This window comes from Coptis chinensis, chromosome 7 (genome assembly GCF_015680905.1).
Source record: "Coptis chinensis isolate HL-2020 chromosome 7, ASM1568090v1, whole genome shotgun sequence".
NCBI lineage: Eukaryota > Viridiplantae > Streptophyta > Magnoliopsida > Ranunculales > Ranunculaceae > Coptis > Coptis chinensis.
Genome location: NC_141462.1, coordinates 5,956,233 through 5,966,755, shown reverse-complemented (window position 1 = coordinate 5,966,755; position 10,523 = coordinate 5,956,233). Strand labels below are relative to the sequence as shown.

At 35.2% G+C, this 10,523-nt stretch overlaps 1 pseudogene across 1 annotated transcript; it reads left to right on the top strand.

Moving 5' to 3' along the window:
• The first annotated feature begins 5,232 nt into the window (after nucleotides 1–5,232).
• On the top strand, nucleotides 5,233–10,505 carry LOC147485539 (transcription termination factor MTERF15, mitochondrial-like; annotated as a pseudogene). The gene is made up of 4 exons (XR_015202738.1): nucleotides 5,233–5,242; nucleotides 7,624–7,715; nucleotides 7,830–10,107; nucleotides 10,182–10,505. The product of XR_015202738.1 is annotated as a transcription termination factor MTERF15, mitochondrial-like (transcript).
• Nucleotides 10,506–10,523: the final 18 nt, after the last annotated feature.

The window sequence follows — 10,523 nt, the reverse complement described above, 5'->3', positions numbered from 1 at the left end:
ATTTTAAAATGCATTGAAAGTGAACCTCAAAGAACAATTAATGTGGAATTGAAAATTGGATGCAAATGTATTGAACTAACCGCAAAGAATAATTAACGAGGAATCAAAACCTGGATGCAACCGCATTGAACTAACCTAAAAAATAATGGGAATCGAAATTGGATGCAAATGTATTGAACTAACCGCAAAGAATAATTAACGAGAAATCGGAAACTGGATGCAATTGAACTAACCTAAAAAAAAATAACGGGAATCGGAAATTGGATTCAACTGCATTGAACTAACCTCAAAATATAAATAATGGAAAATCAGAAACTGGATGCAAATGCATTGAACTAACCTCAAAACATAGTTGGATTATATGTTGTGAGAATGTCTCAATAAGTATAGTTTTGCATTTAAAATGATGTTTATTTTATCTCTTTCCGTATGATTGGTAACTCCTTGTTATTCAAGTAGCTTCAGTATATATGAACTTCGCCTTATTAGGCAATCTCACAAAACTTCAATCAAACTTCTATTATTAAACAACAAAATGAAGTTGAAGGGTTCTATCAAAGGTGATTTTTTTTTTTTTTTTTTTTTTTTTTTTTTTTTTTTTTTTGTTTTTGTTTAATGGGGAGTGAGATTTTCACATTATAAGAAATTTGGATGAGTGATCAATATAATATTAATATATAATAGTTCTGCATATTTGCAATTTTTTTTAGAATAATTAATATAACAACACCCGTTCGTAGATAATCTTTGCAAATTTCACATAGTGAGTCATGCATAATTTAAAGAATAATTAATGGAAAATCGAGAACTGGATAATCTTCGATGATCCCACATAGTAAATCAAACATAATTTATTTTTATGTCATGTTTGCAAGGACATCTGAGATGGATCGATTAGAATTTGGTATTACACACCACATTGAATAATTAAAAGGAAATCAAAACTGGATTCAAATACATAACTGAGCTCAAAGAGTAATTAACGGGAAATCGAAAATAAACTAAACTCAAAAAGTAATTAACTAGAAATTGAAAACTGGATGCAATTACATTAAACTAACGTCAGAGAATAACTAATGAAAAATTAGAAATTGGATGCAAATCTTTGAAAAATATTTAACGGGAAATCGTAAACGGTATGCAAGTTCATCGAACAAACTTTAAATAATAATTAATGGGAAACCGGGAACTGGATGCAAATGCATTGAACTAAAATTAAAAAATAATTAACAGAAAATCAAAAATCGAATGCAACTGCATTGAACTAACCTCATAGAATAATTGGTGGGATATCAGAAACTAAATGCAAATATGTATTGAAATAACCTCAAAGAATACTTAACGGGAAATCAGAAACCGGATGTAATTGCATCGAACTAACCTCAAAGCATAAATAATCAGAAACTAGATGCAGATGTATTGAACTAATCTTAAAGAGTTATTAACGGGAATTCAGAAACTGGATGCAAATGCAATGAACTAATCTCAAAGACTAATTAACAAAACATTGAAAAATGGATGAAACTGCACTGAAGTACTAGACTAACCTAAATGAATATATAATTAACAGGAAATTATAAATTTGATGTAACTGCATTGAACTAACCTCAAAAAATAATTAACGAAAAATCGAAAACTTGATACAAATGCATTGAACTAACCTCAAATAACAATTAACATAAAATTGAAAATGGATGCAAAACCGCATTGAACTAACCCCTCAAATAACAATTAACATAAAATCGGAAATTGGATGCAACTGCATTGAACTAACCTCAAAGAATAATTAACGAAAAATCAGAAACTGGATGCAACTACATTAAACTAATATTAGAGATTAACTAACGGAAAATCAGAAATTGGATGCAAATGCATTGAAATAACCTCAAAGAATAGTTAACTGGAAATCGGAAGCCGGATATAACTGCATTACACTGACCTCAAAGCATAAATAACTAGAAATTGTAATTATCGAACTAACCTAGAAAAACAATTATTGGGAAATCAGAAACTGGATAAAGATGTATTGAACTAATCTCAAAGAGTAATTAATGGGATATTGGAACCTGGATGCAAATGCATTGAACTAATCTCAAAGACTAATTAACGAAACATCGAAAACTGAATGCAACTACACTGAATTAACCTTAATGAATAACTAACGGGAAATCATAAAGTGGATGCAGTTGCACGTACTGAACGAACTAACCTCAAATAATAATTAACAGAAAATCAGAAACTTGATGCAACTGTATTGAACTAACCTCAAAGAATAATTAATGAGAAATTGGAAACTGAATGCAACGTACTACATTGAACTAACCTCAAAGAATAATTAATGGAAAATCATAAACTTGATACAAATGCATTGAACTGATAACCCTAAAACATGTTTGTATTATATGTAGGGGAAATAAATGTCTCGACAAATATAGTTTTACATTTTAAGTAGTGTTTATCATAATTAATTTTTTTATTATGATTAAGAATGTCTTTCTATTTAAGTAGTTTCAATATTATCTTCGCCACATTGGGCATTCTCACAAAACTTCAATCAAACTTCTATTATTAAACCTAATAACAAAAAAAAAGTCGATGAGTTTTATCAAGGTTTGGTGCTTCCTTTTATAGAGAGTAGTGCAAGAAATTTGAATGATCGATTAATATAATTTTCATATCTCATAGCTATTCATAGTTGCTAATATTTTTACAATAATTTAATATAACGGCACCCGTTCCTAGGACGGGTTCGAAAGCTAGTGAAAATATGAAGATCCATTGTAAAGCAAATATACGACGGTTTTGAGTGTCCTATATGTAATAACGGGATAAACTATCTCAACACACCCATCACAATTCTAATTCAGTTTACCACGCTCTTTCCTGTCGTTAATATTAATGATAGCACTATTTGTGGAGTATGGGACACCATTTCCGGATCAAATCTCAATTTGGGACGGAATTAACCATCGTTTTCAGCCATTTCTGGTGTAGTGGTGATACATGTGATTTTTTGTAACAAAAATTACAGAATGTAGTTGTAAGAGCATCTCTAGGTGGCAGCATCACCTGCAGATTTTCAAATTTGCGTTGGAATTTCGTGACTTTCCAACTCTAGGTGGCAACAAACATAGCCGCATCACCTGTTTAGCCGCATTCCTAGTAGCAAAATTGGGATTTCGGATGCAGATGCGGATGCGGCGTGACAGTGGTAATGTCGCCCCAATTTTTTTTTTTTTTTTACTTTGACCAGTATACCGCCCCATTACTTTGACCAGCACACCGCGCCATTGCCAATGTTGCGTGGGTTATTTATTTTTTACTTTTCAATTTGGTGCGACAATGGGAATGTCGCATTTTTTTTAACTTGGGCTTATGGTATTGGCACGCACGCACGACATTACTAATGGCGTGTGGTAGACCCTACAATCAAATTTGCGTCCGATTGATACTACCACCTAGAGTTGGTCAAAATTTGCGTCCAATTTCTTCAAATTTTGAGGTGATACTACCACCACCTAGAAATGTTTTAAGTTGTAATTGCTGAAGTAGTTGATTTGTCCAGCTGTATTGTGTAGCTTGCATTAGAGTTAGATGCAGTGTCTAGCTGTCACTAGAGTTAGATATGTGTGATTGTATGATCAATCACTTCACTTCAGTGGCTTAGAATCTACAATTTAGTTCTTCAGTTCTGTTGCACTGTGAAAGGTGTACAGACCCCAAAAACCCTCTCTTCTACAAGCCTCCCTTTTTATCTTTTCTTTTCTCTCTCTCTCTCAATGTTCCTATCCTCTCTTTTCCCCTCGTGGCCTCCCTTTTTCTCCTCATCTTCTCCTTTTTATATTGTCCCCCCTCTCATCTGGTCGGCCCATCTGTCTTGTCATCCTACGACCCTCCTGCCGACCGTACACCTGCCACCCCGTGGACTAGGGTTCCGCGGTCTCGATTTGCTACTCCCCCTTGTCCTTACTTATGTTGCCTCCTATCCCCTACACTTAGTCCAATCTTTCTACATTGTGCCGCTACAAATGCCCATTCTCGACTCTGCGATCCCATTAAGAGATCCGGGGTCGAGAACCCTCACTATTATTCTCTTTCCACCGCCATTAACGGATAAGCATTCGTTGGGAAGTTATTTGTGCTGTAAATAATTTTATTATACTTGAACAGAGTTGGATATTCTTTATGCGTCTCCGGGTCATTTGTTAGTTTTGAATTGCTCTTAAATTAAGCTTAGATTCTTTCAGGTAAGTGTAGGTGTTTGATATCTTAATCGTGTTTCTCTATTCTTCTTTGTATCTTACACAGTTTCATTGCTTTTACACTTAAAAATAAGAAATTTTGAGAATGTATTTTTCTTTATTTCTTTTCTTAGATGGTACAATTTTAGATGGTACAATTTGGGGGTAAGTTTGATCCTTTTTATTAAAAAAAATGTTTAGACATCCATTGACTTTTTATTCTTAGACATTTCTTTTTTCTTTGTTTTGGTTTCTTCATTATTGATTACGTGGTGTAATTTTTCTACTAAGAAATATCCATGATCATATCATTGGTGTTATTTTGCGCTCCCCCCCTTAATAATGTGCAAAGCATCACAGTGGAATATCTTTGTTCAACCATTCTTCCCTGAATATAGTGCAATGCACCATTCTAGGTAGCAGAAAGAAGTGTGACACTGAAGTCTCCTTATTCATCGAGTACAATTCTTATTTTCTTCATGAACGTTGCATTAAGGTCAAGAGGATATTAACCCATCTAGAGTATCTACTACTAACCTATCTAGAGGATCTATTACATTGAATGAAAACAAGTTACTTCTTTCTAGGATCTTATTGTCCTTTAATGAGGTGAGAGACGGATCCAAAATCTCTTACTACTATAGGTCGATTGGGGTGTATTGCAACAGATTTCAGTGGGAAATTAAACTTCAGTACATACTACTTCTGTGCTTCTATTTACTCTTATTTCTATATATCAAATGTTTGTGGCTGTGTTTTAATTTTTAAAGAATATTATCTTATTTGGATTTTAATAATTTTCCAGCAAACACTCAAAAATGATTTTCGGCGAGATATGGTATGTGCTACATCTCATTTTGGTCACCAAAAAAGATATTAAGAAGTCCATGTTGTTTTTAACATTTTCGACTGGAAAAATATCCCACACTGTAGTGGCTTCTATTTGCCTCATCTTCCAAGCTTGTTATCAATGATCTGAGAGAGAACAAAAATGATTGCAGGTAATCGTTTCTCACTTTAAGTCATTTTCGACTGGAAAAATATACGTTTGGCCTCATCTTCAAGTGACATGTCATCTTAATGTTTACTTTAAGTCATTCAAAATGGTGACGTGGTTCAAAATGGTTTTGTTTTTTATAGAGTACTGGGGTTGGCGTGATGATTTATGCTCTAAGAAGATCAAATATTGCTAGGATGCTAAAAAATCAAGGATAAATTTGGGCATGTATCTGTTGTCAGCTGGTTCATGTTGGTTTTGATGTGAAACAATAACTAATGTCTCGGATAGGCACAAGTTTCCAACTTATGGTCTCCTTAATATATCATCTCCATCAGGGCATCTCCAATGGGGGGTGTAAACCGTAGAGTGGAAATTTTATACCCCAAATGTCAAAAAACTCTTTTCCAATGGGGGTGTTATACCGTAGGTAATAGAGTATTAGTTGATAGAGAGGGTGGGGAATTTTCTCTCGCTATCAGCTAATAAAAAGCCCGGGCGACACTCGAACAGACGTCTGAGTAAAAACAAATTCGGACCTCACTTGGAGTGTCGTCCCTATTTATTTCTAAAGTCACAATTTAAAATTTTTAAACTCGGACGTCACTTGAAGTGACGTCCCACTTTAATTTAAAGAGGTCTGTCACTTGAAGTGACGTCCGAGTTTAAAATTGAACTTTTTTATACTTTTCCATTGGGAACAATAGAGAGTGTATATTTATGGACTCGACACTAATTTACAATTGGAGTAGTAAAATCCTAATGACACCTAAGTGGCGCCTATGTGGAGGTGTAAATTTTACACCTCCCATTGGAGATGCCCTCAGGTTGTTGTACGCCTGCTTTTGTACACCTGCTGCTTGTTTTTCCATATGAAATGGAATTGTGGAGAGTCACGAGTCTATGGTATGTTGAAGGTTATAGGGACCATAAAGTCAAAATGACTCATGATACAACGACTGACAGAGCATTCTGCCACTGATATTGAGGAGCAATGCTCAATGATGATTTTTGTTGTAAATAGTTTCACAATGTATTCAAAATGTTGAGATGCATCTGCAATCTACTTTGTATGTTGTTGTTATTTAGCTGACTACATCTTATCATCATTTTATTAGAAGACATCGCTTCCATTTTAGAACAACAGACATGCTTTAACAGTTAGTTAAGATCCAAATTTTCCTTTCTAAAGTCTGCCTTGGTTTTCTCTCCACACGTTTATATCCCATCTATATCCATATAAAATAACCATCACATTAATAACTTGAGGAAGGTGTTTTTAAATAGCTCCGACTGATTCAATACTATCAAATACCATAAACTGAGCTTTATACAAAATCTACTTACGTTTGGAAAATTGAGTTTCCAATTAATTTTAGAAAGCCCCCTGAATATCGAATTTCTACACAATGATTGGTACTATCCCTTTGGCTTATGCAGTATATCATGGTTTTATGCATCTTAGCAGTTGCAGGCGCACGCGTGCCTATTTGCTAGTTTAATGAAGGCAAATTTAATGGCATGAGTACTGTAAGACCAATCTTTAGACTGCTTTTCTATGTATCCCTTTGAGTTGATTTGTCGATATGTTTCAATAATTGGTGTTAGACTGGCATCTGTTATGGTTTAAACTTTACACTTCTACAGGGTTCCTTTTTATGGTACGGATCACTGTATGGAGTGGGCAGGGATCTTGACATATATTATGCCTGTTGATGGTTGTGTTTCATTGTTAAGCAACTCAACTTTGGAATGTGCCCAGATTTGGGAGTGAGAGATCGTCGCTTATATTTTGTACTTACAAGATAGAACTTACTTCACAAAGTACTTCTCCCAGTATATAGTTTATAGGAGGAAAACAAAAAAAAACTTCTTCCAGTATATAGATTTTAGCGGCATAAATCATTAAGCATAGTGCGTCTCTTTCTTGTCCAAGTGCTATAATCCCTGTAGTTTTGGACAACTGTATGATATCTTAGCTGCTCGTCATTCAGTCTGTCTGCCTGTATGTGTAGATTGTGGTTGTGCTCCATTGTTGAGAAACTCACTTCGAGATAATTCATCGAAACGTTGGATTAACAGATCCTCGAGATGACAATTAAACTGGTTCTCAGTGACCATATAAATCTAATAGGAGTTACCCATTTGGATGAGAAGTGCAAAAAGGAAATGCAAATGAATGAAAAATTCAGAATCTCCCTAAACTGATGCAACAGTTTAAAAGTTAAACAAACTTTTATGATCACAACGAGTTGATGATCGTGTTATTTCACGGATCAGTATCATCAAATAGGCACAAGAGAACGGTCAGACTTGCATTAGACGTTTGGGTTAGTCGTAATGGAGTAGCAGCAAGTGCATGACGTTTTTGACCGTTGGGTTTAGGGTTTTTCTTTCACAGGGTTTTGTTCCGCTGTGCTCTTATAACATTTTCAAGAGATGATGCATATCAGACTTTAAGGGAACGTCAAATATTTGTAAGTTAAATTTTACCGTCAATTATCACATACAATAATGTTCCATTTTTATGTTTGCAGAAGTAGTTCAATAACAAATATTAGCCAATTGCTTCAAAACCCATCACTCATTAGATTCATATCTACCAATGCAATCTCAAACTCAAATACCACACTAGAATACTAGATTACCTTATAAACTCATGTGGGTTACCCCCAGAATCAGCTCTAATTAAAAAGATTCTACTTAAACCCACAACAGCTAAACCTGACTCGGTTCTTTCCCTCCTGAAATCCTATGGTTTCACTGATACCCACATTTCAAATATCATCACAACACTCCCCTCACTGCTCTTTCTCAATCCAGATCAAGTTTTACAGCCCAAGCTTAAATTTTTCAGTGACCTCGGCATTTCTGGGCCCCATCTTGGAAAATTTGTGGTGTCTGATGTAAGTGTCTTGACAAGAAGTTTAGAGAAACAGATTATTCCTTCAGTTAATTTCCTTAGGAGCTTAGTTCATACAGATGAAAACATTGGCTTTGTTCTTAGGAAGGGGAGTAGGGTGCTCTATGAAGCAGAAATGTTAATGGCACCAAACATTGCGATCCTGAGACACCATGGTGTGCCGGAATCCAATATATCAAAGTCCATAATGACTCGCCCTAATCTCCTGTGTCATAAATCTGACCGTTTTAACGAAATAGTATTAGAACTTGAGAAAATGGGTTTTAGTCCCTTGAGTACTACGTTTATAAATGGCCTATTTGTGCTTTTGGGTTTAAAGAAGACTACATGGGAAGCGAAGGTGGCGTTTTTTAGGAGTTTTGGGTGGTCTGAAGATGAGTGTATTTTTATGTTCAGGAAGCAACCCTTTGTTATGGCCTATTCTGTGGAGAAATTGAAATCAGCTATAGATTTTCTTATGAAGAGCCTGAATTGGACTCGATCAGATTTTTCTAAAAAACGCAGTTGTTATAGGATTTAGCTTGGAAAAGAGAATCATCCCAAGAAGTTATGTTATTCAAATTCTGCTCTCAAAGGGTCTAATAAGTAAGGACGGTATGGGTCAAGCTTTCAGAGTATCTGAAGACATGTTCTTGAAGATATATGTGATCAGGCATCGTGATAAGATACCTGAACTCTTTGAAGCATACCAACGAATGATGGGTACTCAAGGTGTACATATTGGCTCCACAGATGGAAGTAAGACTGAGAAATTGTAGAATGTTTTCTTTACAGGTTAACAGTTTGAAAGATTAAACATCTTATGTTCTATGTTACTTTTTTCCATAAAGATGTGGCTTTGTGATATGTTGTTGTGATCAATTTTTTTCGTGAACTCTAGTCTTTGGTGTGCCCATATACTAATTTCTCATTTGGTCTGCTTCGCCTGTATCTGTATTTTTTCTTTTCCATATTTTACATCTTGGGTTGAAGGTGTATGCCCTTTTACCTGATTGTTACAAGGAATCAGCTGAAAGGCTGAAAGAACTTGTGTTTGGCACTTTGGCCATATACTATCACTTCTGACGGTCGTTTTAAGTTTCGTGGAACTTGTGTTTGGCCGTATTGTTTCTATAGTTTATGTAGTTTCAGTGATTTCCCTTTCCTTTTCAACAGAAACTGTTTGAAATAACATAGACTTACTGGTATTACTCAAATTCATGTTTGTTCTATTCCTATCGTAGATCAAATTTGGAATTTGATTGAATTCTTGAATATCTAACTTTTCATTCTTCTCATTGAAATTCTAGGCTCATTAAAATAGGCAAAGATGTATCTCTGTATAAACTATTCAACGGGACAAAATTGATGCTTCCTTCTTGTGGTTCTCAAACTTATGATGCTTCCTTGTTGATGCTTCCATTCATTGGAGTTGGTCTGGTTGTGTTACTTGCACTATTAACTGTGGCTAGCATTGGACATACGGTATTACCTATGTGAGATCTACGTTTGCATTTATACTAGCAACCCTTATAGTGCTAAAACTCTTCTTGTGAAACGTCAATTCTTTGAGTTGTTCTAAAATGCTTGTTCTGAAATTATTTGACAAACTCAACTTTTAGACTCCACTAAGTAGTTGGAGTATCCCATCGTCCTTACCAACCCATATATGTTGTGAGAATTGAACTGGCTTCTGAAGTGTTCATATTAGATCAACTGCAATGGAGTCATATACTCCTATGGTAGTATGGTGCCAACTGCCAAAGTCTATGGTAGTATGGTGCCAACTGCCAAAGTTGACTGAGTTGAAAAACATGGGAGAAACCATATCCCACAAAATGGATCAGAATATGAAACTATGGAAAGTGCCAAATGGTGTTATAATGATTTTGAAACAGAAACATAATGCAGGCATACTTCAACTGACTTCTCATAGGCATTTCTCAAGAAAGAAAGTGCTTGTAATTGTGAGTTTTGATTATCAGCTTGTATGTACGTTTGTCTTGAATTTTATATAACAAGTTCCTAACGATTGCTTCAGAAGCTCTATCAATTTCCACTACATTCTGTGATGCCATTACGGGGCTGACTAGTCATTTGTTCTTCTATGTTCTATTTGCAAACTAGCACTGCGCGAAACTCTGAGCGTTAAGCAGATTCAAGTTGGAGATATTGCTGCGGACGGTTTACTTCAGTTGGAAGGGTAGCACCGGTGCAACCCTTTAAAAGCCACCGATCATGTGTGTCCCTCTGCCCGTTGGGTTTGTTTAGGGCTCAGTTTCACATTTTGAGAGAGGATTATGAAGAGCAGACATGAATGGAAACCTATTCTGTAAGTTTCAACTAAACTTACTTTTATACAATGTTCCATCAATTTCATTAT